The sequence below is a fragment of the Diceros bicornis genome (assembly GCF_020826845.1).
Source record: "Diceros bicornis minor isolate mBicDic1 chromosome 30 unlocalized genomic scaffold, mDicBic1.mat.cur SUPER_30_unloc_4, whole genome shotgun sequence".
Lineage (NCBI taxonomy): Eukaryota > Metazoa > Chordata > Mammalia > Perissodactyla > Rhinocerotidae > Diceros > Diceros bicornis.
In genome coordinates this window covers 846680-872150 of record NW_026690902.1, presented here as the reverse complement: position 1 = coordinate 872150, position 25471 = coordinate 846680, and the positions used below count along the sequence as shown (strand labels likewise).

The 25471-nt window shown below is 45.8% G+C and overlaps 1 long non-coding RNA gene across 2 annotated transcripts; it reads right to left on the bottom strand.

Annotated features, from left to right (window-relative positions):
• LOC131402158 (uncharacterized) lies at positions 1 to 25223 on the bottom strand. 2 transcript variants are annotated; one of them, XR_009218324.1, is made up of 4 exons: positions 25175 to 25223; positions 11814 to 11862; positions 6716 to 6785; positions 1 to 41 (listed from the first exon to the last, which is right to left on the bottom strand). It is a non-coding gene; the product is annotated as an uncharacterized LOC131402158 (long non-coding RNA). The 2 variants fall into 2 exon arrangements; XR_009218323.1 differs by lacking the exon at positions 25175 to 25223 and adding an exon at positions 19800 to 19857.
• Between the last annotated feature and the right edge of the window lie 248 nt (positions 25224 to 25471).

The following is a 25471-nucleotide window of genomic DNA, read 5'->3' as shown; positions in this document are numbered from 1 at the left end:
TTTGCCAAGAATTCCGTAGCCTCAGACAAAAACATGTCCTTCTACATGACAGTAAAAACAGCGGTCAGTAAGTCAAACCAAGTGCAGCCCTCCTCACCAGAAATTCAAACTGCACCACCGGGATGCTTTAGATCCACAGGGATTGTTTTCTCCTCCTTGCTTGGCAAAACACATTGATGACACTTGGAAAAGAATCAGTTTATTTTCTCCTCTTTTAAATTCTTACTCTGGGCGTATGCCAAGCAAACTAACCAAGCTCAGAATATAAACTTCCCAAACCTGGAGGGCAACCTGGAGGGGCCTAGTCAACAAATCACCCAGAAACCCCATGTGAACACAGGAGAGCCTCAGAAAGACAGTTGTCCCCCTACTAACAGCTCTAAGTTTCACACTGACCAGGAGAGCAAGCCAAGTACAAAACAACTTAGGGCCAGATGCCGAAAACCATCAGAAATGATGTTTTGCTTATAAAAAGTGAAATACCTATCAGTGATGCCAGATGTTTCATCCCAGGGGCAAGGACCTCAGCGTCGAAACACTAAGGATCTTCTCCCTCTGTCTCTGTTTCTTGGTGCAGTCTCTCTGGAGAAGGCAGGGACGGAGTCTCTGGCCCAGGCGACGGGAGGGGGAGAAAGCAGTTCCTTCTCCACTCCAGAGGTTTACTACAGAATTACTAAGCTCTGGGCTGGCTATTTGTCTACAGAGAAACCAGGGCTACTATCGTTCTGTCAGGAACGTCACCCTCACCCTCTATTAACTGAACTCACTCTAACTAGGTCTTCCCACATCCACGTTCCCTCCCTCAGGCTGAGGTCTGTGGCTGTGGATCCAACAGACACCGACCCTTCGCCATCGACCCCTCTAGATCTTCCCAATGACCTGCCTGCAAGAGGCTCTCACCATTTCATACAGCACAGCCCGTGCACCTACACGCCACGTGCTTAACGGTCCCCACAACTGAGAAGGGCAAGTACCGGGGGACATTCACCCGAGTCACAGGAAGGGTCCATACTGATAGGAAGACAAACCAGTGAGAACTTGGAAGGATTCTGGTGAATGGAAGGAGCAGATAATTGCCAGGTCATTCATTCACTCCACAAATATGTCCCAAACAGCAAACATAAGCTAAATATCTAACTGGTGATGGGAACATGAGGGGAAGGAAGAGACCCGGTCCCTCTCTCTGAGTTCAGTCTAGTGGAGGAGGCAGAGGTCAGCCAAAATTATCACCCAATTAATGTGTGCTGACTGCAAGGATGGCAGGACAGGGGCCTCTGTGAGGAAACTCAGGAAGCCTGAAGTAGCTCATGGGCAGGAGTGTTCAGGAGGCTTCATTCTATCCACGCAGTCTGAAGGATGAGTAGGAGTGTGGAGGGGAGGGGAGAGCACGGTATTCCACGTAGGGGAGACAGCACCTGCACAGGGAGGGAGGGGCCATGGCCCACTGAGGGAGTTTAAACAAGGGCCGAGTGGATGAAGCCAGGGGACGAGGGGGAAAGTTTGCAAGACGCCAGTGGGGAGCAGGGAGGGTAGATCATGCAGGATGCTGTAGATCACGGAAGGGCCTGGTCTTTATTCTAAGCACAATGCGTAGCTGGTAAGTGTTCCAAGTAAGAAGTAGACATGATTCCTAGAGGGGAACGTAAGTGGACATGGCAAGCAGTGGAGAAGGAGCAAGTGGGGGACGAGCAGGGGTTCACTTTTAGACCCACTGAACTCACAGTGCTTAGAGATGGCCAAGGGCAAACGTCAAGTGGCACTGAGAGATGTCTGTACCTCCCAAGAGCAGGCTGTGCCTCAGCTGCCAGCTGGAGAGTCCTGAGCACACAGACGGTGACTGCAGCCACAGTGAGGGTGAGACCTTCTGAAGGAGAAGGCAGAGGAAAGGAGGCGAGCACAGTCCTGCCATGGGGACCTCCGACATGGGAGGGCCTGGCCCAGGAGCACAGCCAGGAAATGAGCCTAGAAGGAATGAGAAAGGAAGAGAGCCCTCAGAGAACCCTGTCACAGTGGCGAAAGGAAGACTGCTCTTCACCAAGATGCTCAGCACGTCATAGCCAATGTCAAACGCTGCTGAGAGATCAAGAAAGGGAAAGATTGGACAATGGTCTCCAGGTTCTTTATTATTGTTTTCAGCAACATGGAGGTCACCGTAACCCTAGCAAGAGCCACTCAGCAAACTGATAAGGGTGGAAGTTGAGTGGAACGGGCAGAGGAATGAGAAGGAGATGAGGAAATGGGGACAGTAAGTCAATGCAGCTCCTGAGAAGTCTGGCCTAGAAGTGGAGGCAGGAGGTGAAGCGAAGAGGTGGGACTTGGGGGAATGGGAGGATGTGGAGGGCTCCACACAGGGCCTCTTAAGGTGGAAGACACCTGAGTCATGTGTAAAGACTGATGGCGAGGGACGAGTAGAGAGGGAGATGCTGAAGTTGTGGGGAAGAAGGCCCAGCAGATGGAGTGAGACATCTGAGGAACGGGGGGAGATGGGATCCAGGGCACAGAGAGAAGCATCAGCTTCATTAGGAAGAGACACGCTTCCCCCACCGCTATAAAGGGAAGGGACCCAGGGCAGGGACAGGTAGAGGCAAGTGTGCAGGAGTACGAGTGGGAAACTGAGGGCTTTCTCAGCTGACGGCATCTGTTTCCTCTATGAAACAGGAGGCAGGTTCTTCTGCTGAGAGCGAGAGATGGGAGGGTCAGCGGTCTGGAGGATGAAGTGTGGCCAACTTAGCTTTCCAGCAGGATTTGATCTTGGTGCCTCTGCTGAGGGATAACTTTGGAAAGGCAGATTCTAAGTGCTTTGGAAAGACAGATTCTAAGTGCTTTGTTGAAGACAGCGGAACAACAACAGTCCCTAAGTTGACTCAAAAGGAAAAGAAGGGTTTACTGATCCAGAAAGTGTACACCTAGGTGAGTGAAGCTGGCAGAGCTGGGGCCTGGCCTCTGCTGCCTGGCTCGCAGAGAGCTTCTTTACGTAACTGTGCTCTGGCAAGGGCCACTGGAAAGAAATCACTGTTGTCACTGACAGAGGGAGGCTCAGGCCACAGTCAAGATCATGGTTGTGGCGGGCTACTTCTAAAATGGCCCCTAGTGATCCCCGTCTCCTGCTGTTCACACCCACGTGTACTCCCCACACTTGTGTGGGGGCTGGACCTAGTGACTTGCTTCTCACAAGCAGAAGGCCAGCAAAAGTGAAGGGAGGTCACTGCCCAGATTAAATGAGAGAACACTGGCTTCTGTCTCACTGGCACTCCGTCTTACCCTCTCATTTGGTCACTCTGACGGAGCCAGCTGCCATGTTGGGAGCTGCCACGTGGAGAAGCCTACATGGCAAGGAACCGAGGAAGGCTTGGCCAGCAACCATTTGCTGGACAACTACCAGCAAGGAATTGGGGCCCCTGCATCCTGCCAACAACCATCGGTGTGCTCCTGGAAGCAGAGCCTTCCCAGTGGAACCCTACGATGACTGCAGCCTTGGAGAGACTCAGAGCCAAAGACCCAGCTAAGCCCCCCAGATGCCTCACCCACAAAATTCAAGTGGTACTTCTACCCACTGCTGCTGGCAGTATCATCTGGTAAAACTTCTGGAAAGCAATTTAACAACACATTCTGACAACAATAAAAATATCCTACTCCTTTGACACTCCTGGGATTTATCCTAGAGCAATAATCCAAACGAAAGAAAAAATCACGTATGCACACAAGATAAATGTCATGATATCTCCAAGGGCCACTGCACTCCGCCTCCAAAGAAGTATGCCACCTGACAACAGGGAAATGCTTACGTAATTATTTAATAAAATGGTTAAATGAATAATTAATTATGATAAATTAAATTGATGCTATATCATACATATATTAAAAACTGTATCTGTGAAAACTTTACCACCATGGAAAAATGCTTTATGTAAGTATAAATGATAAAACAAGCATATAAAACCACACCTATGGTGTGATTACTGTATACAAATGTACACACATGGTGCCCAGCCCGGTGGCGGAGTGGGTAAGTGTGCACGCTCCTCCGTTGCGGCGACCCGGGACTCCCAAGTATGGATCCCGGGCGTGCACTGATGCACTACTTGTCAAGCCATGCTGTGGCGGCGTCCCATGTGGAGTAGAGGAAGATGGGCACAGATGTTAGCCCAGGGCCAATCTTTGTTAGAAAAAAGAGGATTGGCTTCGGATGGTAGCTCAGGGCGAAACGTTCTCATCAAAAAAAAAGAAAGAAAAGAAAAAAAGGGCCGGCCCCGTGGCTTAGCGCTTAAGTGCCTGCGCTCCGCTGCTGGTGGCCCGGGTTCGGATCCTGGGCACGCACCAACGCACCGCTTCTCCGGCCATGCTGAGGCCGCGTCCCACATACAGCAACTAGAAGGATGTGCAGCTATGGCATACAACTATCTACTGGGGCTTTGGAGGAAAAAAAAGTAGTGCACATATGAACGAGGACTGGAAGAAAACACTAGACAATGAACAAAGATGATTTCATGTGCTGGTAGGATTACTGAGGATTTCTAAAAGATTTAGTCTTATATTTAATGGCCCTCCCTTCAGACCAATATCAGAAACAAAAAGGTTAAATATACAAGCTTGAGAAAATTTCTCAATCATTCCTCCCTGCATTAATCACATTCTTCCCAAATCAGTGAACATCAAGCTCCTTTTAGGGGACACTTGTTTTATCTTTGAAAGCCTCACACGGTTTCCTGTCCCTGCTGAGAGAAAGGTTCACAGCTCCTCTGCTGAGGGTTGGCTCTAATCCTCCACCCAATCTTTTATCGGTTCCTTTCCATGGGAGCCAGGGGTGAAGGCACTGGGAAGGGACAAACAGAAGAGTGGCGCCCCAGGAAGTGATAAGAGAGGTAAGAGTCAAATGAAGGCAGGTGGTTCTAGCCCATGAAAGAACCACTGCTCACAGCTCCAGACTGCACCATCCAAAGGGGGTGTAAGGTCCACTACCTGTTTGCCCAGCTGCGCCCCAGTCACCAGAATAGAACTCTCCTTTATACGTTAGGAACAGACTATAGTCCTGACCACTGGCAACCTATCAGACAAACAGAGGGAAGGCTGATGAGAAGAAATCCTTGGAAGCCCAGTGTCCTGTTCAAGGGACCCAAAGTACGGGAGCATTTCCTACTGTTCCTGAGCCCCGAGGGGGTCGGATCCAGGCAGGCTGCCCCACACAACCTCCACTTCTTATTCTTTCTCACTCCACTGCAGCCTGGTTTCTGCCTGCCCCTCCACTGACGTGGCTCTTGCTAAAGGAAAGGGCGAGATGTCCTAAGGAGAAGACCCAAGAGCTCCTCCATCCCAGTCCATCCCTGAGGAACCACTCCCTCCTCCACAAGCCTTTCTCTTCCCCATCCCTCACTTCTGCCTCTCCAATAGCTTCCAGTCTTGCTCCCTAGCTCAGCCTTACTCCTTACCTTTCAGTGTTGGAATCCTTCTCCAAGGTCAGTCTTCTGTCCTCTTCTCTCCTCCTCTTCACACTACCCTGGGAGGTTGCATACGTTTCCAAGGCTTTCCCTGTCACCTGTACACTGTTATCTCCAATCCCAACAACTGTACTGAGTTCCAGACCTGCTTTTCTAACTGCCTAATGAAAAGCACCGGTTACTAAATGCTTATTATTCCAGGCACTGTGCTAAGTCAATAACCAAGAACACCTAATAAGAAACCGAATCTCAGAGAAGGTTGGTAACTTGCCCAAAGTCATCCAGTTAATATGTGGGGAAGCAGGGACTTGAATTCGCATCCATGGGACTTTCAAGTCTGTGCAAGAAGCACTATACTCTACTGCATACTAAAAGCAATTTCACTCTCTACCTCCTCCTAGCTTCTCTCTCCCACTCAACCCAAGCCTCCCCTCCTCTAGGACTCCCGATCTGGGTTGAGAACATCAGCAGCCACTCATTTGCCAGTGGAGTCAGGCTCCACTCCCTCTAGCTCACTCCCTGGACCTCTTATCAAGCCCTAAATCTTGTCAATCCTCCTTACATGTCTCTCCACATGTCCTTTTTCCCCACGCTTTCCCAAGTGGCCTTCATCACCTCCCCCCCAACCTTAGAAAACCCTGCATCGCTCACTCTCCACCTGTCTTCCAGCCTATGCCACAGCACTCCCCTGTAAGCATACCAAACTCCAGCCACGCCACTTGCTCTCAGCAGTTCAAGTCTCCACCTGCCTCCTCCCCTCTGCCATGAAAACTTTCCTACCACCCATCCCCAGTCTATCTGGTAAATTCCTCTGCCACCTCCTTCACGATGTCTTCTGTCCCTTCCTTCCACCCACGGAAGACTTAACGACTCCCTTTTGCTACTCTTATAGCACTTTCTGTATGCATTCATTTATGTATTTAAGTATTGATTATAGCTATCTACCATGTGCCAGGAACTGCCCCAGGCATGGGAATAAATGGTGAACAAGATAAAGCCAGCCTGGAACACACACAGTGCCAGGACACACTCGAGTACAGCTAGTTTTTTCAATTGTCTCTCCCACTAGAGTGTTATCCCCCCCAAACCTTATTCAACTTGGTACCCCATGTTCGAGTACTGTACATCCTGGTCTACAGTAGCCAGGCAATCATTTGCATAAAAAAATTTATTAACTCAGAAAATCCCCCTAAGAAATTTCCCATCACCCCACCCAAGTTTCCCCCTTTCAAAAGTGCCCCAGGGTGCAGAATGATTGGCTCTCAGCCCCCGACTCTTACCCGGACCACCTGTCCATCGAAGGCCTGCGTTCTGTGGACTTTGTGACTTCCGCTAATGGCTGAGGGCAATCTGGAGAGAAGCAAAAGATATGGTCATGGTAAGCACTGTGGGGTTCTGCCCTCCCCTCTGTCATTCCTCACTGGTGGCCCCACACACACACACAGTAACTGTTAGGGAAACTCTCTAGGTTAAAAAGAAGGCAGAGTTAGACACAGGCGCGAAGGTAAAATAATACAAACTAAATCGCTTGGTGATTTTAATATGCTGCCAGAGCTGAGACTGGTGTTTAGACCAACTAGCATAACACGAGGAACTAGAGAGAAAATTTTTAAAGACCAACAGAAATATAACTGAAACAGAGGAATTTTTGAAGTTAATCAATTTGGCTAAAAATAAAGAAGGAATCCAAAGAAGGTCCAGGCATCCCAATCAATGCTCATGCGCCCTCCCTCCCACCAGGCTGATGCACGAATCTCCCCCTGAGATGGAACAACACCCTCCACAACTCTCCGGGGAGCGCTCACTGATCCTCTCAGGAATGAGGAACCTGGCTTTGTACTGCTCTATGGCTCTATCACATAGTAATCACTCCAGAGATGTTTAATACTCAATACAACTTGGAGAGGGGTAGTCCTTGTGGGAACTCACCTGTAAAGTTCATTTTCCACCACCTTCCTTCCACATTGTCCATCATAGCTGTTGCCCAGGCTGAAGACTAAAGAATACCACCACCAATGAAATCAGAAATCAGTTCTACAGGTTTGGGGAATCTGAGGACGTCAGGACTGGAAAGGGGTCTGGAAAGCGGTCCTAGTCCAACTGGTCACCCAACTGCCACTGGGTTTCCTTCTCCAATATTTCCAACCAGTGCAGGCTCACCTCCAGGCATGCTGGGGTGCAGACATGCTGCAACAGGCTGGGCCACCTGTACTTTCCCTCTGCTTCCTCTCTGGGCCCTCGTTCTGCCTCTCAGGAATTCCATGAGAGGCCAGCACCTCCTGTGATAGGCCTCAGCACCCCCATGTCTTGACATGAGTACAGCCATGTTTGGCCGCTCCATTGACCTACAACCAGCAGCACAAAAAGAAATATAAAAGCTGCTTTCTGCATGGTTGGAACTGGCCATTCTCCGATGGATATATTTGCATTGTGTAAAAATTTCAAGGCCCTTCGGGCGCCGTAGCCTGGTGCTGACTGGCCATCTGTGCCGGGCTGGAAAGAAACCACAAAAACAATGCACATACACAGCTACTGGGCTGCGACAATAGCCAGGGGGCTCAGTGCACGTACACCACTGATAATATTTTGTGCATTGAAACACTGAATACTTGCTCTGTAAACTCTGTAACTGCTTATATAAACAGCTGGAAAGCGAGGCCTGGTGAGAGTTCTACCTGTGGAAGGGACGCCTTGCCCAGGATGTATGATTCCCAACCAGCCGTGTCGATTGACAGGACTCTCCCGGCTGTGGGGTGTGGATGTTTTGAGTAATTGATTCATTGTGAAGTAATTGAGCTGATGTATTCTCTTTTCGGTCAACCTGGTGTTTCTCTTTCCCGTTGACTTGTGTCATTTCCCTTCAGTCGATCTGGTGTTTCCCTTTCTGATCGAGCTGGTGTTTTTCCCTCTTATTACTTGACCTATTCAGATCTGTTGGAGGACTATCGCCTTTACTATCCTCTAGATAATAAAAAATACCTTCAGTCCATTTGTTTGGAATGGAGTTTCTTTTACGTCTCTGATTGAATCCTCCGAACCACTCATAACACCCCATTCCTTGCACCTGTCACCAGGTTGCCCTCAAGGCCAAGGCCCCTCTGGAAAGAGTTCCTAATCACCACCTTCGCCTTTTCCTACAAAGCACCCTAAGTCAGAAAATGAAATGTGATGAATTTCGTGAAGTTGGCCTTCCCTGGAATAACCGCTTTTTTTGAGACGGTCGGGATTACCCAAGAGCCTGGACTCTGAAAGCCCCGCGTTTTGGAGGAAGTGTTAGCAAACAGGCTTCTCTCAGTACAGTAGAAAAGCCATTTACACACATAGCCCAGCTCAGTGACTTCACAACAAAGGCAGGCGTTGATGAGGTTGCCTGGTGTACGCTGTCATGTTTATAAATACCTGAGATTTCTCAAGAACCACAGAGAGCAGAGAACAGACAAGAGTCAGCCAAGTCTGCCCAACACAGTCTCTTGAGCCATGTTCCTGATTTGCTCGGGAAATTCCAAAGCTTCACAATCAGATGTGACTCAATCAAATGGGTCACTTCAGGCCCTATGGCAAGAAAGTGGTCCCCCCACCCTCCATCAATCTTGAACAGGTCAATTCACGTCCTTCACCGTCTTGTCAGGATGAAAGTGGACTCTGCCGCAGGAGACCTGTAGCACCTGTGTCTCCTGAGGTCTGTCCAGAGGCAGTGGGACAGGTGAGAGCTCCAAAACACACGCGTCTCCCCTCGCTGAAACAAACACATCCAGGGCGAGTGCACTGATGCAGAGTCAGAGCACTTCTAACATGAGAGATGACACTGCCCCACCCCCACATTGTTACACAGTGAGATCAGAACGACTTACTCAAACCACATAAGTCCCCAAGTCCAACCCACTGCACCACACTGCCTCCATGACACACGGGGTTACTGAAAAGCATCCTTAGTCTTATTAAAGAAAGCTCTTCACATGTCATTTCACACCATTTGAATTTTTCAGGAAAGTAAAAGCAATAGCCACTTTCTGCAATAGCCACTAGGATTTCTCAGTACGGTGAAGAACAGCACATATTATATGACTCCTCTTCTAATAAAAGGAAGCAAAAAGAATACATTTGTAGATGCATTTGCTTGTACATGCATTACATCTCTTCAGAAGGATAAACTGGAAAATGTTAACGACAAGGAGAAAGATCATGATGCTGGGAGGACAGAGGTAGAAAGCAGACTCTTCATCATATGTTCTATGGCGCCAGTATGATTCTGAATTATGTAAATATGTTATGTATTCAAAACAGAAAATTTTAATTTTTAAATAAGCAAGTAAGTGGGAATGTTGTCTAGAAGTCACTTTAAAGAAGAAACTTGGGGCCAGCCTGGTGGCGCAAGCGGTTAAGTGGGCGCGCTGCACTTCGGATTCGCTGGCTTGGATCCCGGGCACATGCCGACGCCCCACTTGTCAGGCCATGCTGTGGTGGCGTTCATATAAAGTAGAGGAAGATGGGCATCAGATGGTAGCTCAGGGCTGATCTTCCTCACAAAAAATAAATAAATAAATAAATAAATGATTTAAAGAAGAAACTTAGTGTTCTTTATAATCCTACTGGAGAGGCCAGATTGGTCTACATAGGGAATTCCTCTGACAGGTCTTAAACAATGAACTTTTGACTATTTACAGTGGAGGCTGGAGTTGAGGAGAAGATCTGCGAACGCACTGGTTCTCAACATACTCCTCACTAATGACCCTCTATCTTCTCCTATGATCCCTATCTTTAAAAACATCTCATCTACCTAATAAATGGCATTATGACTGTTATAATAATCTATTTGTCCATCCATATTCATCAGTGACTGATATAATTTGCAGACAGAGCTTTTGATCTGCATGAAATAACTGGTTTATCACAATGAGATGATATGATTCTAGGCAAAATCAAAGAAAATGGACAATGTTGTTAGCTCATATTAGTAGCTGAAAATATGAAGTACATTAAAATACTGACAAGTGATTCACATCCACCATTACTATCTGCATAGACCCCTAAGGGCCTGGGCAAGGTTACTATATAACATTGAAAGGTAAACTGGCTCTAGCTCCAACTACCAATTGACAGGAAATACAGAGGACAGAGGATCATGTCAAACAGCACCACAGGGATGCATTCAACAAACTGCAGACTGGAAAATTCTATAGAATAAACAATGTCATTTCTTCGTTAAATACATTTCAAGGAAAAAAGATTCAAACAGACTTAAAAGACTATAAAAGTCTTCTCAACCACTTACAATGTCTAGACCTTATCTGGCTTTGGATTCAAATAAATTTTTAAAATAACATAAAAATCTATTGACACTTATGAGACAACTGTCAGTTTGAACACTGACAAAGTATTTGATAGTAAGGGATTACACTGTTCATTATTTTTAGGTGTGATGCTATACTTACCACTCTTTTCAGTCCTTATTTTTTTAGATATGTACTGAAATATTTATCAATGAAATCAATTTTCTTATGATTTGCTCCAAATTTGCTGAGGGATCACATGAGGGAAATGAGTAAAACAAGATCGTCATGAGCTGACGATGGTGGAAGCTGGTGACGGCCCATGGGGTGCATTACCCTATTCCATCCACTCTGCATATGTTTACAATCATTCGAAAAAAAGGTAAAAAGAAATGTCATTTGGCATCGTACAGCCAATAAAGACTTCAATACTAAGGGTAAAAGGATTCTGATATGAAATTCAGTGAAAAAAGGCAGGAAACAAAATATACATTGTGATCAAAATTCTATAAACAGACATTTGCATACAAATGAAGGAAGAGGGAAAAAAATGAAAAGAAAGATTTGTCCAGTATGTATTTCTGGGTAATTCTCCTTTATTTTAAAAAATGTTTCATATGGTCCTCATAATATTGATTGACTAGTGTCTACTTTTGAAAATATCATAAATCATTTCTAACATTTTATAATCCAATTTCAAATATCTGGAATAAAGCCTCCATCTTAAGGCTTTCATTGAATTTTTTGCCCAGACCACATTCTAGTCACTGTACAGTGTCTCAGGATATCTCAAGTTAGAAAACAAAGGTCATCACTCTGGGGCCAAAAAATAACATCCCTACTTATCAGCAAAGGACCTTTACCAAACAGGCTGAAAATAATCTAGTCCAGATAGTTCCAAACAATGTGCCTTTGAAGACTCCATCTATGTTGTTGTTACGGTCTGCTTTATGTCATCAGATTCTTGAAAATCAGAGGGAGCTTCCTCAGCGAATCACAGCAGAAAAAGCCAAGGGGAGAGCCTCAATTTTCTCTTTTTGGCTCCTGTCAAATCCAAACTGAGAATCTCTGTTGAGTTCCATCTCCCAAACTTTCATCCCATCCTTACTTTTAGAGGACAGCAGTGTGAATCCATGGCCACAGGCGGCAGGTGAAATCTGAAAAAGAGTTCCCATAAAGCATTCACTTATCTGGGACATCCAGTTTTTCCAGAAATAAATGGCAGCTTGTTTACCCATTCCAAGAACACACACTATTAACACAGCAACCAACACTTATGGAATGTTTGCTACATGCTAAGTGTTTGAGATGCACTATCTCATTTCATCTTCACACTCACCCAAGGATCTAGTTATCAGATCCTCCCCATTCACCAAGACACAGTCTCACAAAGCAGTAAAGTTGAACATAACCTTCGTTTTAATATTCGCAACGCCAAAGGGTCTACAGCTGGTAGACTCTGACCAGTTGTGTGACCTGACACAGACTGCTTGACCTCTCTGTGACTCTTTCCCTCTATGTGAACTGGAGTTCAGAATAATATCTCTCTTATTGGGTTGCTGTCAGGACTAAATGAGTTAATAGAGCTAAAGCCCCTACAGTGAATAGTGCCTGACTTCATGTGTAAGAGCGACGGCACATACTCACTATCATTACTGGTGGTAGTAAGAGGAGTAGTCGATAGAGGAGAAAATCGAGGCTCCTAGAGATTAAGTAACTTGCCTAATACAGTCACGCGGCTAAGAAGTGGAGGCTGTCTGATTCCAGAATGCACCCTCTTGACCCTGATGCTGCACTGTGACATTCTCAAAGACCTGCCATGAAGAACCATTCATACCACAGCCACAACAAAAGTAACACATTCACAGCCCAGTGACTCTGTTGGGTGTTTCACCCAAACGCGATGTGATGTTATCAATCCTCCCTTTCACGGGCCGCAGGAGCAAACTGAGGATTTGGTAGGGCTGAAGCCAAAGGCAGCTTGGCTTTAGAATCGGCTCCTTTCCCATAAAACCCAGAGTGAGCACCTTACCCGGGTGGCCTGGGGTAGTCCTAGCTTACACCTGATGTCCCAAAGTTCACTCTCGAACAAACTGGATGACAAATTCTATGGTAACCCAAACGACGCCCCACTGTCTGTTGGCTGTTTAGAGTTTATCACAGGCCTCTGTAGTCAGTCTCAGAGACTATATATAAACCTAATCCTTAGGAAAAGCCAGCTGACCAATAAAGAACAAATGTGAAGAATTTTCTTGGCGGGGGTGCCGGCCCTGTGGCCTAGTTCCCAGTGGGTGAGTTCGGCACGCTCTCCTAGGGCGGTCTGGGTTCGGGTCCAGGATGCAAACGTATACCACTTGTCAGTGGCCAAGCTGGGGTGCGACCCACATACAAAATAGAGGATGATTGGCACATGCGTTAGCTCAGGGTGACTCTTTCTCAGCAAAAAAAAAAAAAGATTATTTTTTTAATTGCATCACGGCCTGAAGAAAGTTAGCTAAATATTTCCTTTAAATTTGACCTGTTGGTGACTTGTTTCATCAAGTCATCCCAAAGTGACATATCCTTCCTTTTGCCCTGTGATATTTTCTCTCCTCACATTCACAGGGAACATATACACATGCATCCTTGTGTGAGTCAAAAAGGTCAGTTCCTTGGCCTTTGGGAACGGCTCTAGCTCCACAGAAACGACCCACTGGGGAGGCTGGACACAGCCCCGGACCACACGGCAGGAAACATAGAAAAGAAGTGAGTCCACAAAGGATGTCCAGCACTCTATGCTTTTTCTCATTGCTTGTAGTAGCTGTTGATTCAACACTCAACAAATACTTGGTGAGCACCTACTGTGTTATTAAATCTCCTAGTATGAGAAAAGGCTTCGAACAACACCTGACACAGAGTCAGCATTCAGTAATGTGTGTTATAATAAAGTGCGAGCAGAGCACTTCCAACTATGGTGGAGTGAAGAGGTTAGTGAAGCTCTCACCAAAAAAGAACTACAAAAATGGACAAAATTATTTAAAAAAAATCACTTCACAGCCTGATAAATCAATAAAACACAAATAAACTGAGGAATTATTCACAGAAGACTGCAAGAACTACAGGTAAGAACAGCTGGAGTCTTCAGACTTCTTGTCTCGTGCTGTTCCGTCTGCCCCAGCTCAGTTAGCACAGAATTTTGAACAAGGCAGGGCTGGCCATGAAATCCTTCAGCTTTGTTGCCAGAAAGCACAGACTTACATTGGATGCTGAAACTGGAAGGTGCAAACTCATGCCCATCAGCAAACTAGTAGGAAACAAACAAGTACAATGCACACCTCGATGAGCCTGATTGCAATCCTGATTGGGGAAAGAGGAGAGGCAGACCAGCCAGAAATTTCACGGGAAGATGCTAGAAAGGAGAGAGTGACAGAAGCCTCTGCCCACATCCACGGCTGAATGAGAAACTGAACGAATGGACAGATGACACCTGAGCACCAGTGGAAAGTAAAGATGAGGAGACTGGAGAACAGGCTGAACTTTGATGTGGTTCCAACCTACATACAATCAAAGGTAGAGGGTAGAAACCTTAGAAGCTCAAGGTGTTTGAGCACAACCTCAGCCCAAATCATTGGCTGACCACAAAGGGATGCAGACTGGGGGTAACCCTCAGGAAGTCAGGCTAAAAAAATAAGAGGGAGGGGGACAAAACAGGAACCGAGCAAAGACATCAGTGGCCAAGCACAGTCCAGGAGGCTGAGGCTATAAATCAAGTCAATAAAAATTCAAAAAAAGAAAAAAAAAACTCAGTATGAAAAATATCAGAATACAAAGTTGTTATTATATATCATGAAAAACTCCAATTTTTAACAAAAAACATTCGATAATTAAGAAAGAGTGACATATACCGGGGGGAAAAAAGCAGCCAACAGAAACTGACATGCAGTTGACCCAGATGTTAGATTTATCAAAGATTTCAATGAACTGTTGTTCAAAGACTATTTTAAGACCATGTTAAAAAACCATATGAATACATGATGACAATGACTTGACAAATACGGACGCTGAATACAGAAATACAAACACAAATATCCTAAATAGAAATTCTAAAGTTGTAAAGCAAAATAACCAATAAAGAATTCACTATATAGGCTCAACAGCAGATTTGAGATGGCAGAAGAAAGAATCAGTGAACTTGAAGAAATACCAATAGAAAGTATTCATTCTGAAAAATAGAAAAAAAAAAAGACCGAAAAAGAAAACGAATGGTGCTGCAGAGACCTGTGGCACAACATCAAGTGTATTGACATTCAGGAAATGGGAGTCTCAGAAGGGCAAGAGAGAAAGAAAGTAGAACAAAACACTTACAGAAAGAATGGCAGAAAACCCACCAAATTTTATGAAAAACATAAACCTACAGATCACAGATGCTCAACAAAACACAGTTAAGCCGTTAAAAAACAAACTCTGGAAAGCATCCAAAGAAAATGGACTCATCAGGTACAAGGCAACAACAATCACATTCACGGCTCACTTCTCATCAGAAGCTATGGAGACCGGAAACGAATAGAATGACATATTCAAAGTCTGAAAGACAAAAACTGTCAACCAAGCATTAATTCTATATCCAGCAAAATTACACTTTAAAAAAAATTGAAGCTGGAATAAAGACATGACCAAACAAAGACTGACAGAATTCACTGAGAGCAGACGTGTCTGAACAAGAACTAAAGAAGTCCTTCAGGCTGACAGGAAATGACAGCAGATGGTCAGTAACAATCACAAGAAGAAATGAAGAACATCAGTCAAAGTAATTATAAACGTAAATATAAAACACTGCACAAATATATTTTGTCTATCTTCATCCCTTAAGAGATTTAAAGGACAATCGCACAAAATCATAATTATAAATTGCTTTGCTGAGCTTCAAATGTATAAAGATGTGGTATATATCAGAACAACCACACAAAAGAGAGAGGAGGAAATGGAGCAATGTTGGAACAAAGTTGCCTTAGTTTCCTCAGGATTAGGTCACTAAAAACCGGAAGTAGATTGTGATGAATTAAGACATATATTTTAATCCCAAGAGCAACTACTAAAAAAAACAAACGAAATATAGTAAAACACCCAACAAAGGAATTTAAAAGGTCCGCTAGAAAAATACCTATTAACCACAAAATAAGGCCTCAAAGGAAGAGCAGAAAGATAAAAACGACATAAAGAAACAAACAGCAAAACGGCAGATGTGATCCGACCACATCCGTAACTACATTCAAAGGATATGGATTGAGCAACGTCAGTAAAAATAGTGGAGCAACAAAAACACGGGGAAACTGTCAAAATCCACTTTTCAAAACTCTGACAAAGAACCAAAGACTTCAAGCAATCTCGGGGAGGTTCACTCCAGAAAGCAGCTGACTCTCAGTCAGAACAGCAAGCTTGGTCGCATTTTAATCTGACCTATTCCCATCCACCTCTCCTCAACTCTGCAGGAGCCCTCAACACCAACAGCTCACAATTTCAGTGGAAATCAACAATCTGGCAGCCACGGGGGGAGGCAGAAAAGGATTGGAACAACTGGAAAGCCCTACTCCCAGAGAACTCGCATTTGTTCTGCCTGGTGGTTCCCTGCAAGACCACATTAACAAGGCTCTATTTTTCTGACCTGATGCAGATATCACCAAGAGCAAACAGCCTTTCCTCCTGGGATGGTTGCTGAAAACAATGAGAGGCTAATGAGGAACACTGAAGCTGCCTGGGTGGTGCATAATAGTAGGAGCAAATAATAGATTAACCCAGAAACTATCAACAAACTTGACCTGACATCTCTAGAACACTCTATCCAAACAACAGCAGAATCCACATCCTTTTAGAGAACACATGGAACATTCTTCAGGATAGACCATATGCTAGGCGAAAAAACAAAATCTCAATACATTTCAATGGATTGAAATTAAAGTATGTTCTATAACCACAACAGAATGAAATTGGAAATCAAACAATAAAGAAATTAGGAAAACCATCAATATTGGGAAATTAAACACTTCTAAATAACTCCAGGGTCAAAGAAGAAATTCCAAAGAAAACTGAAAAATACTTGAAGGTGAATGAAGACAGAGGAAATACAACATATCAGAATTTATGGGCTGCAGCTAAATAGTGCCTAGAGACAAACTCATAATTTGAGCTTTAAACTGAAGTTTAAAGCTTGTAATGTAGCTTCCAATACCTACATTATAAAAGAAAAACGACCTCAACACTAGCCAAACCCTTCACCTTAAGAAACTAGAAGAACAAACTAAAACCAAAGCAAGCATTACAGGAAATAGTAAAAATTGAACTATAAATCAATGAAACAGATAATAGAAAATCAATAGTGAAAATGAATTCACCAAAATTTGGTTCTCTTAAAATGTTAATAAAGTTGCCAAATCTTCAGCTACACTGACCAAGGAAAAAAGAGAAAATGCAAATTACCAAAATCGGGAACTAAAGAGAGAAGATCACTACCAACCTACAGAACTGTGGGAGATCAGAAGTGAATACTACAAACAACTTTATGCCAACAAATTAGATAACTAACAAGGAAAGAACACATTCCTGGAAAGACACAAATTACCCAAGCTGACTCAAGAAGAGACAGAAAATTTTAATATACCCATAACAAGCTTAAAAAAATTAAATTAGTAATAAAACTAACTCTTCTTACCAAGGAAAGTCCAGACCCAGATGACTTACTTCCCTGGTAAATTAACCCAACATTTACCTAAGGAATAACACCAATTCTTCACAAACTTTTCCAGAAACTCATTCAGTGAGGCCAGGAATATCTTCATACCAAAACCAGTCAAAGACATCACATGAAAAAAATCCTCAATAAGATGTTAGCAAAACCAACTCAGTGGAAAAAGAATTATTGTCCATGAACAAGAGGAATTTCTCCCAGGGATGCAAGCTGGTTTAACATCCAACAATCAACTAACGTAATATATCCTATTCACAGAATAAAGGACAAACATCACATGATCACCTCAACAGATATACAAAAAGCATTTGACAGAATCTAGTCCCTATTCAGGATTTTAAAAAAAGAAAAGAAACTCCGCATAAGGTAGGATAAGAAGGGAACTTCCTCAACTTGAGGAAAGGCATCTGTGAAAACTTTACAGCTCGCATCACCCGCAATGGTCAAACACTGAATGCTGTCTCCCTAAGATCAGGAACAGAACACGGACAGCACTTCAATTCAACACTGTACTGAAGGCTCTACCCAGTGCAATTAGGCAAAAGAAAGAAACAAAGACATCCAAATTGGAAATGAAGACGTGAAACTGTCTTGATTCACAGACAACCAGACAACACGATCTTGTATGTAGAAAATCCTAAGGAATACACAACAACATATAAAACTAATATACAAGTTCAACAAAGTCAAATGATAGAAGGTCAATATACAAAAACCAAAGGTATTTCTATATACTAACAAGGAACGCTCCAAGAAATAAGTTGAGAATACAATTCTATTCAAAATACCATCAAAAAGGATAAAATGCTTAGGAATAACTGTAACAAAAGAAATGCAAGACTTGTAAACTGAAAACTACAAAACATACTTGAGAGAAATTAAAGACCTACTTAAATGAGAAATTCCACGTTCATGGATTGGAAAACAAAAGAATTTTTAGAGGGCATTTGTGCCCAAATCAATCTACAAATTCAACATAATCCCTACCAAAAGCCCAGCAAGTACTTCTGCAAAAACTGACAAGCTAATCCTAACATTTATTTGGAAAATCAAAAGACTCAGAATAGACAAAACAATTTTTAAAAACAAGAACAAGCTGGAGGACTTACATTTCCCAATTTCAAAATTTATTATAAAGCTACAGTAATCAAAAGAGCATAATTTTAGCATACGGTTAGACATATAGATCAACGGAACAGAACTGACAGTTCAGAAATAAACCCTTACTGTTACAGGCAACTGACTTGGACGAAGGTGACAAACAATTCAATAAGCAAAGGCTAGTCTTTCAACTAAAGATCCTAGGACAATGGGATATCCACATGTAGAAAGGCCCCTACCCCACACCATACACAAATACCAGCTCAAATGACTGGCTCATAGACCTAAACAGAAGAACTAAAACTATGAAGCTCCTACAAGAAAACATAGGAAAACTATCTTTGTGATCTTGGGTTAGGCAAAGACTTCTTACACATACCAAAAACACAATCCACAGCAGAAAAACTGATCAACTGAATTTCATTAAAATTTAAACATTTGCCTCTTCAAAGGACACTTAAGAAAATCAAAAGAAAAGCCGTGGACTGGCAGAAAATATCTGCACATATCATGTATATGATAAAGGACCTCTATCCAGCACACATAAATAACTCTTACATCTCAATATTAAGGAAAAAACAATGCAACTTGTCATTCCTCTGGAGCTTCAATGGTCCGTTTCTCTTGAACTCCCCTTTTCAGTTCAAGATCACTTGTTACCCTTGACAGACAAGTCAGAAGCCAAACTGGTCCAAACTGCTGCTTTTTCATCCTTCATCGAGATTCCCACAAGCATCCCCAACAAGAACCTATCCTAAGTACCTTGTTTTGCTCTTCTGACTGTTGGCTCCAAGAGAAGCCACCGCAAGTCGCCCTCTGCTGCCATCTTTTCAAACCTGAGTCAAGGCAGACGCCTCCTGTGCAAACACCCTAGTGTGTGCGGACCTCCGCTCCTCCTCGCTCATCCCTGTACCTGCTCCAGTTAATGCTTCCTTTCCCACTGGTCCACCGACACGAGCCGGCCCGCAAGGTCCCGGAGCTTTTGCAGCCGGCTGTCCTAACATCAGAACCCCCCGGGGCCGACCGCCCGAGTGCGGATCCCACTGTACGTACCACTATCAGCTGTGGGGCCTGGGGCCTGTCCCTTGACCTGTCTGAGCCTCCCTCTGTTCCCTGATCTGTGGGGACAACCCCGACCCCCTGGGGAGGTGCGGATGCAGCGGGCCGCCACAAACCCGCCATTTCTGGGCCTCCATCAAGGCGGGCAGCGCCCCTCTCGCCTCCCCCTCTCGTGCCTGCGGCCGCTCGAGGGGCGCCCTCCCAGAGTCTCACCCTCCAGCGTGGCAGCTTCTCAAGGGAGCAAGGGCACGGGGAGGAGCAGTGGCGGCGGCAGGCAGAACTCGCGGAGGGAGGGGCAGCCCACTTCTTCCGCTCCAGCTCCAGGCAGGATGGCAGCAACTCCACCCGGCGGTGCATCCGCGAGACGGGGCTGGGCTAGGCCCAGAGCTGGGCAGCATGAAGGGGGGGCGACCTGCGCCCCGAAAAGATGCAGCCCCCACGAGGGTGCAGTCGGCGCGGGCTGCGCGCTCGCCAACCTACAGGCCCACGGCGCGCCCTGGCCTCTGCCGCCTCCTGCCTGCTCCACTAGCACACCGCCGCCTTTCAGGGCCCTCGCCCCGGCCCAGGGCAGCCCAGCCGGCGCCCCAGCCAGGCCCTCAACGCCGGCGCCATCGCACCTTCAGGCCACCAGGCTAGGCCAACTTGTGTGACCCCAGGCCCTGGCGAATGCGCCGCCACCAGGTTTCCTATTGGCTGAAGGCAAAGGCGCTGAGGGCCCCCAGTGGCGCAGACGGGGGGGTGGCTGGGCTGAGTGGAGCCAGGGACCTGCAATCCTCAGGGTGGTAGATGGGGCCCAGGTCCTGGCCATGCCACCTGGTGCACGACCTTCCTCTGAGCTCCAGCTCCCCCTGAGCACTGTCCCCTCCCCACGCAGCGCACGTTTCCCAAGCATCTGCCCTGTTCGGGCAGGCACAGGGCGCTTTCCTGTCATGAGGCCCTTTGCCTCTTGGCATCGGCCTGGGAAACGCTGGAGGGGTGGTGCCCTCCGCGCATATCCAGGTAAGACCTTCCCCTGTCCTGTGTACTCCCTTTGCCACTGTCCATCGTCATCTCTTCCCTGGCCTTGTTGGGGGCGTTCCTGGGCCCCAACAGCTACTAAGCCACTCAGTCCCTGCTCCACCCACAGTGAGCTAGAGGGTAGCTCTTCCTATTGGCATTCACTGCTAAAACCCCTGCAGGCATTCCCCGCTGTCTTCCACAGTGCATCGTCCTCCCCAGCTCTCACCTCGCTCCTCAGCACTTCATCCACTCGAGCAGAGGGCTTCACTTGTGCCTTCTGATCCCAGCGCTGTTTCAGGCCTCCCTACTTTGCAGGCACTGCCTCCAATGCCCTTCAGATGTCTGGCAAATTCCTAGTCATCCTCTAAGATCCAGCACAAGCACCTCCTTTGAACTTCTGTGAAGGCAAGAACTTCAGTTCCTTCAGGTTGTCCTCACCAATGTTGTCCTCCTACAGGTTGGCAGGCAGCCAGGAACAAGGGGTGCCCTCCTGAATGAATGACCAGGAGTCTGGGGCCCTGGGTTCTAGTCCTGGTTCTGCCACTGTTGAGTTGTCTCCCTTTTCTGGATCTCCTGTCTGAAATGAGGGGACGGGTTAAAACAAAAGTCAATACATGAAATGCATTTTTGTAAATGAATGAGCTGTTTTGACTTTATGGCTTGTAGGATGTCTTGCAGCCAGTTATGATCCCTGATGGGCATGGCCAAATACTAGCCCCAAATGCTGAGGGCCAACGCCCTCTGTCTTCCCTCACTTGCTTCCTTCTCTCTCTTTCTCTTGATATTGCTTGATCCCTAGAAGTAATGCAGTTTTAATCTACTCCGAACACCAGTCCAGATTACTTGTTGTCCTGGAATGTGCCTTGTATCCAGTCTGAAATGTGTTTTTACTGTTTCCTGGTGAAATGTGGTTGATGTTTTACTGTTCTGTGGGGCTGTTTTGCAGAGAGTGATCAGGGAAAATTGACTGATAAGATATGGTATCCAGGAGACTGCTCCTCGAAGGCCTCCACCTGCAGCAAATGTAATTAGCCAAAGCTATGAAGTCAGTAGTCTGCTGAGCTATGAGATCTATCCTCTGTTTGCACTGAGGTCGTGATTCCCTTGGACTGCTCCAAATCAGTGAGTGAGGCAGCGATAGACACTCAGGCAGACCTGTTCCTGGGAGGCATGGACTCTTCTGCTGATCTGCTTGTGCTCAAGGACTCCCCAGTGGCATTCTTAAGCCTTCCTTAGACTATACAGCAGTGTAGGACACTTGGACGCATCCTTCCCTCTATCTCCCCCTCATTTAGATTCAGACTTGCATCATGGCCTGATGACTCTCCCACTTTGCCAGGCTCCCCGACCCCATTTTCTGTTACAGAAACATTTCCCCTCATAAAATCCTTGCCCGTTTAATCCTGTCTTGGTATCCACCTCTCAGAGGACATTTGAGCCAAGGCATGAAGAAATGAAGAGTGAGCCATTTACACATCCTGGGTAGAGGTTCTAGGCAGAGGCTACCTCAAGTACAGAGGCCCAGAGGTGAGAGACTTCTTGGGGGTGTGTGCTGCAAACCAGCCCAAATACCACCAGCTAACCCAAAATAGTCCTGCCCAACTTTTACATTGCTTTTGGTAGAGAAGAGAGCCAGCAAAACTTTGCCTTGCTAATGGTTAGCTAAATCCCACAACCTCATTACCAGGTTATAATGCAAGCGAGTCTCACCTGAAATGTTGTCATACAAGCACACATTTACTTAAAAATATTCCTTAGGAATCAGGGAATGAAAGAACTCGTAAATCCTATTCTGTAAGCTAAGCAAAGTCTCAGCTCTCTGTCCTTTTAGATGAACCAACCAGCCACATGCTTGCAAGATTTTCTTAAGGCAAATAGCACAGTCCAGAAACAGAATTTTTGTTTCCTTTTTCACAGCAGTTGGCATTAAGCTTGATAGAGCTGCTTGGCGATCAAACCTCAGGCAGACCTGTTCCTGTGAGTCATGGACCTGGTTCTGCAACCTCCTCTTTTCACTCAAAACTACATTGGAGATACTTTTGTAACAATTTGCTTGGACCCATTCTTTTTCACTGTTACATGTTAGTATGAGTAAACAACATCTCCTTTGACTGTTTTTCTTTTGGTGCACATTTGGGTTGTTTCCAGTTTTTGCTATTACAGTATTAAAACTCTTGTTTTAATTCTCACGTCAACAAATGTCCTTTTTCTAATCTATGGAATGCTAAGTTTGTCCCGTTTTGTGCTTCTCCTTGGTGCTTTTGCTCTTTAGAATGGCCCTCAAATGTAGTGCTGAAGTGTTGTGTAGTGTTCGTAAGCACAAGGAGCCTGTGATGGGCCTTTCATAGAAAATGGTTGTCTTAGATGAGCTTCCTTCAGGCATGAGTTATAGATAGTGCTGTTGGCCGAGAGTTCAACTAATGAATCAACAATCTATATGAAATAAGGTGTCTTTCAAGAGACACACAAAAGACAAGGTTGTGCATTGAGAGGTTCCCAAACATGTCACGACCAGAGGCTGCAGAAACCTCACCTTGTCCTTCCCCTGGGAGCACTGGTTCATTCTTGCTCATGCAGTGTCAGTGAAGAATTGACAGAACATAACTCTTCCAAATAAGGAGGATCAATGGTAACAGAATGGAGATATTTTCAAACCTCTCTTTTAAAAACCATATCTACAAAGCAGGTACCTTCTCAACTAACTGTTGAACTGTTGTCTTTACTTTGAAAGGAGAGTGTTTTTAACAGTATTCACTAGGATGCATATCTTTGATGGCCACTTATAGCAAAAACCTCAGCAAATTTGGGACGATTGTCTTTTTGCAAAAGACAATGTGCACAGAATACATATATTAACGTCAAGACGATAGTTACCTCTGGGGAGGAAAGAGAGAGGGAAGAAAATGGTGTCGTCCACTGTGTAATATTTCTTAAAAAACGACATCAATAAGGTGTGCTCTGTTAAATCTCAGCAAAGAGTAAATGGTTTCTGTTATCCTATTCTCCTTCTAAGTATATTTAAAATCAATATGTAACTGGAACTGAGATGAAATAACACTACTGTAATAGATGCTCTTTGCTGGAGTTCTCCCACCATCTGATGGACATGTCATGATGGGTTGATGATGTCACTGACCCCATCTAAAGGTCAGGACACGTTGTTTACCAGCTGTGGAGCTAGAGAAGGCTCAGTCACCAACAGCAGAGCCAGAGTTACCTCAACCTACAAAGTTAGAGCCACATAGCACCAGATCCTGCTCCAGCTGTGGACTAGTGAGAGCTCTGGTGCCAGCTCTAGAGCTCAGTTGTGGCCAGATCAAGAACGAGAGCTCCCTCCAGCTCCCACACTTGACCAGCTCCAGAGCAGCAGCCATTTCCATCACTAGCTCCCGCACCAAATCTGTCAACAATGCAGAGCTAGAGTCCGTCTCAGGACCGGAACTAATTCTAGAATCAGGTCAGGCACCATCGCCTGAGTCAGACCGAGCTCCAGCCCCAGATCAGGTCCAGCTCCTGGGCCAGTTGCACAGCCAGAGCTGGTGGGATCTCCAGCATCAGCCACAGCAGTGGATCCAGCGCTAGAGCAGCTGCAGCACCGCCCTCATCGCCAGCAATTAAGGCCTGGCCGGCTCCAGCTCCACACCAGAGCTGTCCTTCACCTTGCCTGTGAGGGCAGGATGTCTTTTCCCTTTTCAATGTTTTATAATTTTTTATGTTCTATGTGTTCAAATTTAGATTCAATAAAGTTTAATGTTTTCTTCACATAAATTTCTACATTTCAGAGCCGGCCATTAACTACATTCTCTATGCTGTGTACCGTCACTGTTATCTAGTTCCAGATCATTGCTTCGCCCCACCAGAACCCCTGTACCCATGAAGCAGCCATGCCCCCATATCCACTCCCCCACCTCCTGACAAGCACTGATATGCTTCCTGTCTCTGTGCATTTCCCTGTCACTGGTGTGGCTGTCCTGAGAATAGCCAACCCTCCTTTGGCCCCTCACCCCCATGCTGAAGACCCCTGAGGATGCCAATGTGTTCAGTACCATGAACCCGAAGCCTAGTATGAATTTGACTTGAAGAAGCCCACTGTCGCCAAGGGGGTGAGGTCAGGCATGGAGCCAGCTCAACCCGGCCTCACATGAAGAGGAGGGACTCGATATTGCCAAGGGCAACTTCTCCTCAGTCCCTAGTGCTGTTCAGCCACAGGGCCACACTCCCCAGGGTCTGGCTAGCTGGGGAGACGAGCACGTACATACTAGAGTGACAAAAACCAGGTGGCCATCTTTTCTGTCCAACCCGCTGGCCCAGGCTACCCAGGAGCAGTTTCACCATGAACCTCTCGTGCTGCAGGCCTGATGTCTGCCAGTCAGCAGGCTGTCCTGGCCTCCCATGGACCACTGGCAGCCCTAGGTGCCTTCTGCTCTCCAGGGTGCAAAGGAGTAGCTGACCTTTGCCAAGGAGTTCTGCCCATGGGCATAAAGCCCTGCCTGCCACTGAGGCACTGCCCTCTGTGCACCTCCCTCACACCTTCCCAGGTGCGGGTCACTTGCATCTGTGACTTCAGGTGTCCCAGAGTCCCCACTCACCCAGTGGGGGTGACCTCTGCAAACGCAGCCCTTCCATCCAGCCTCCAAGACTCCAGGCCTCAGCAACCTCCCTGTCTCCTGCAGGAGCCTGTGCAGTGGATGGCTCTCACTGCATAAAGGCTGGAGCCTCAGCTGCCTACTGGTCTCCTGCAGGAGAAAACAACATTGTTTTCTTGATTTTTTTGGCGTGTAGTCTGATAGAGCAATGTTACTTCCTATTTGGTAAGCTCTATAGAATTTAGATTATGACTGCTAAGTTTCCCCTTTAGCATTTTCAGCTGTCCCAGTAAGACATTT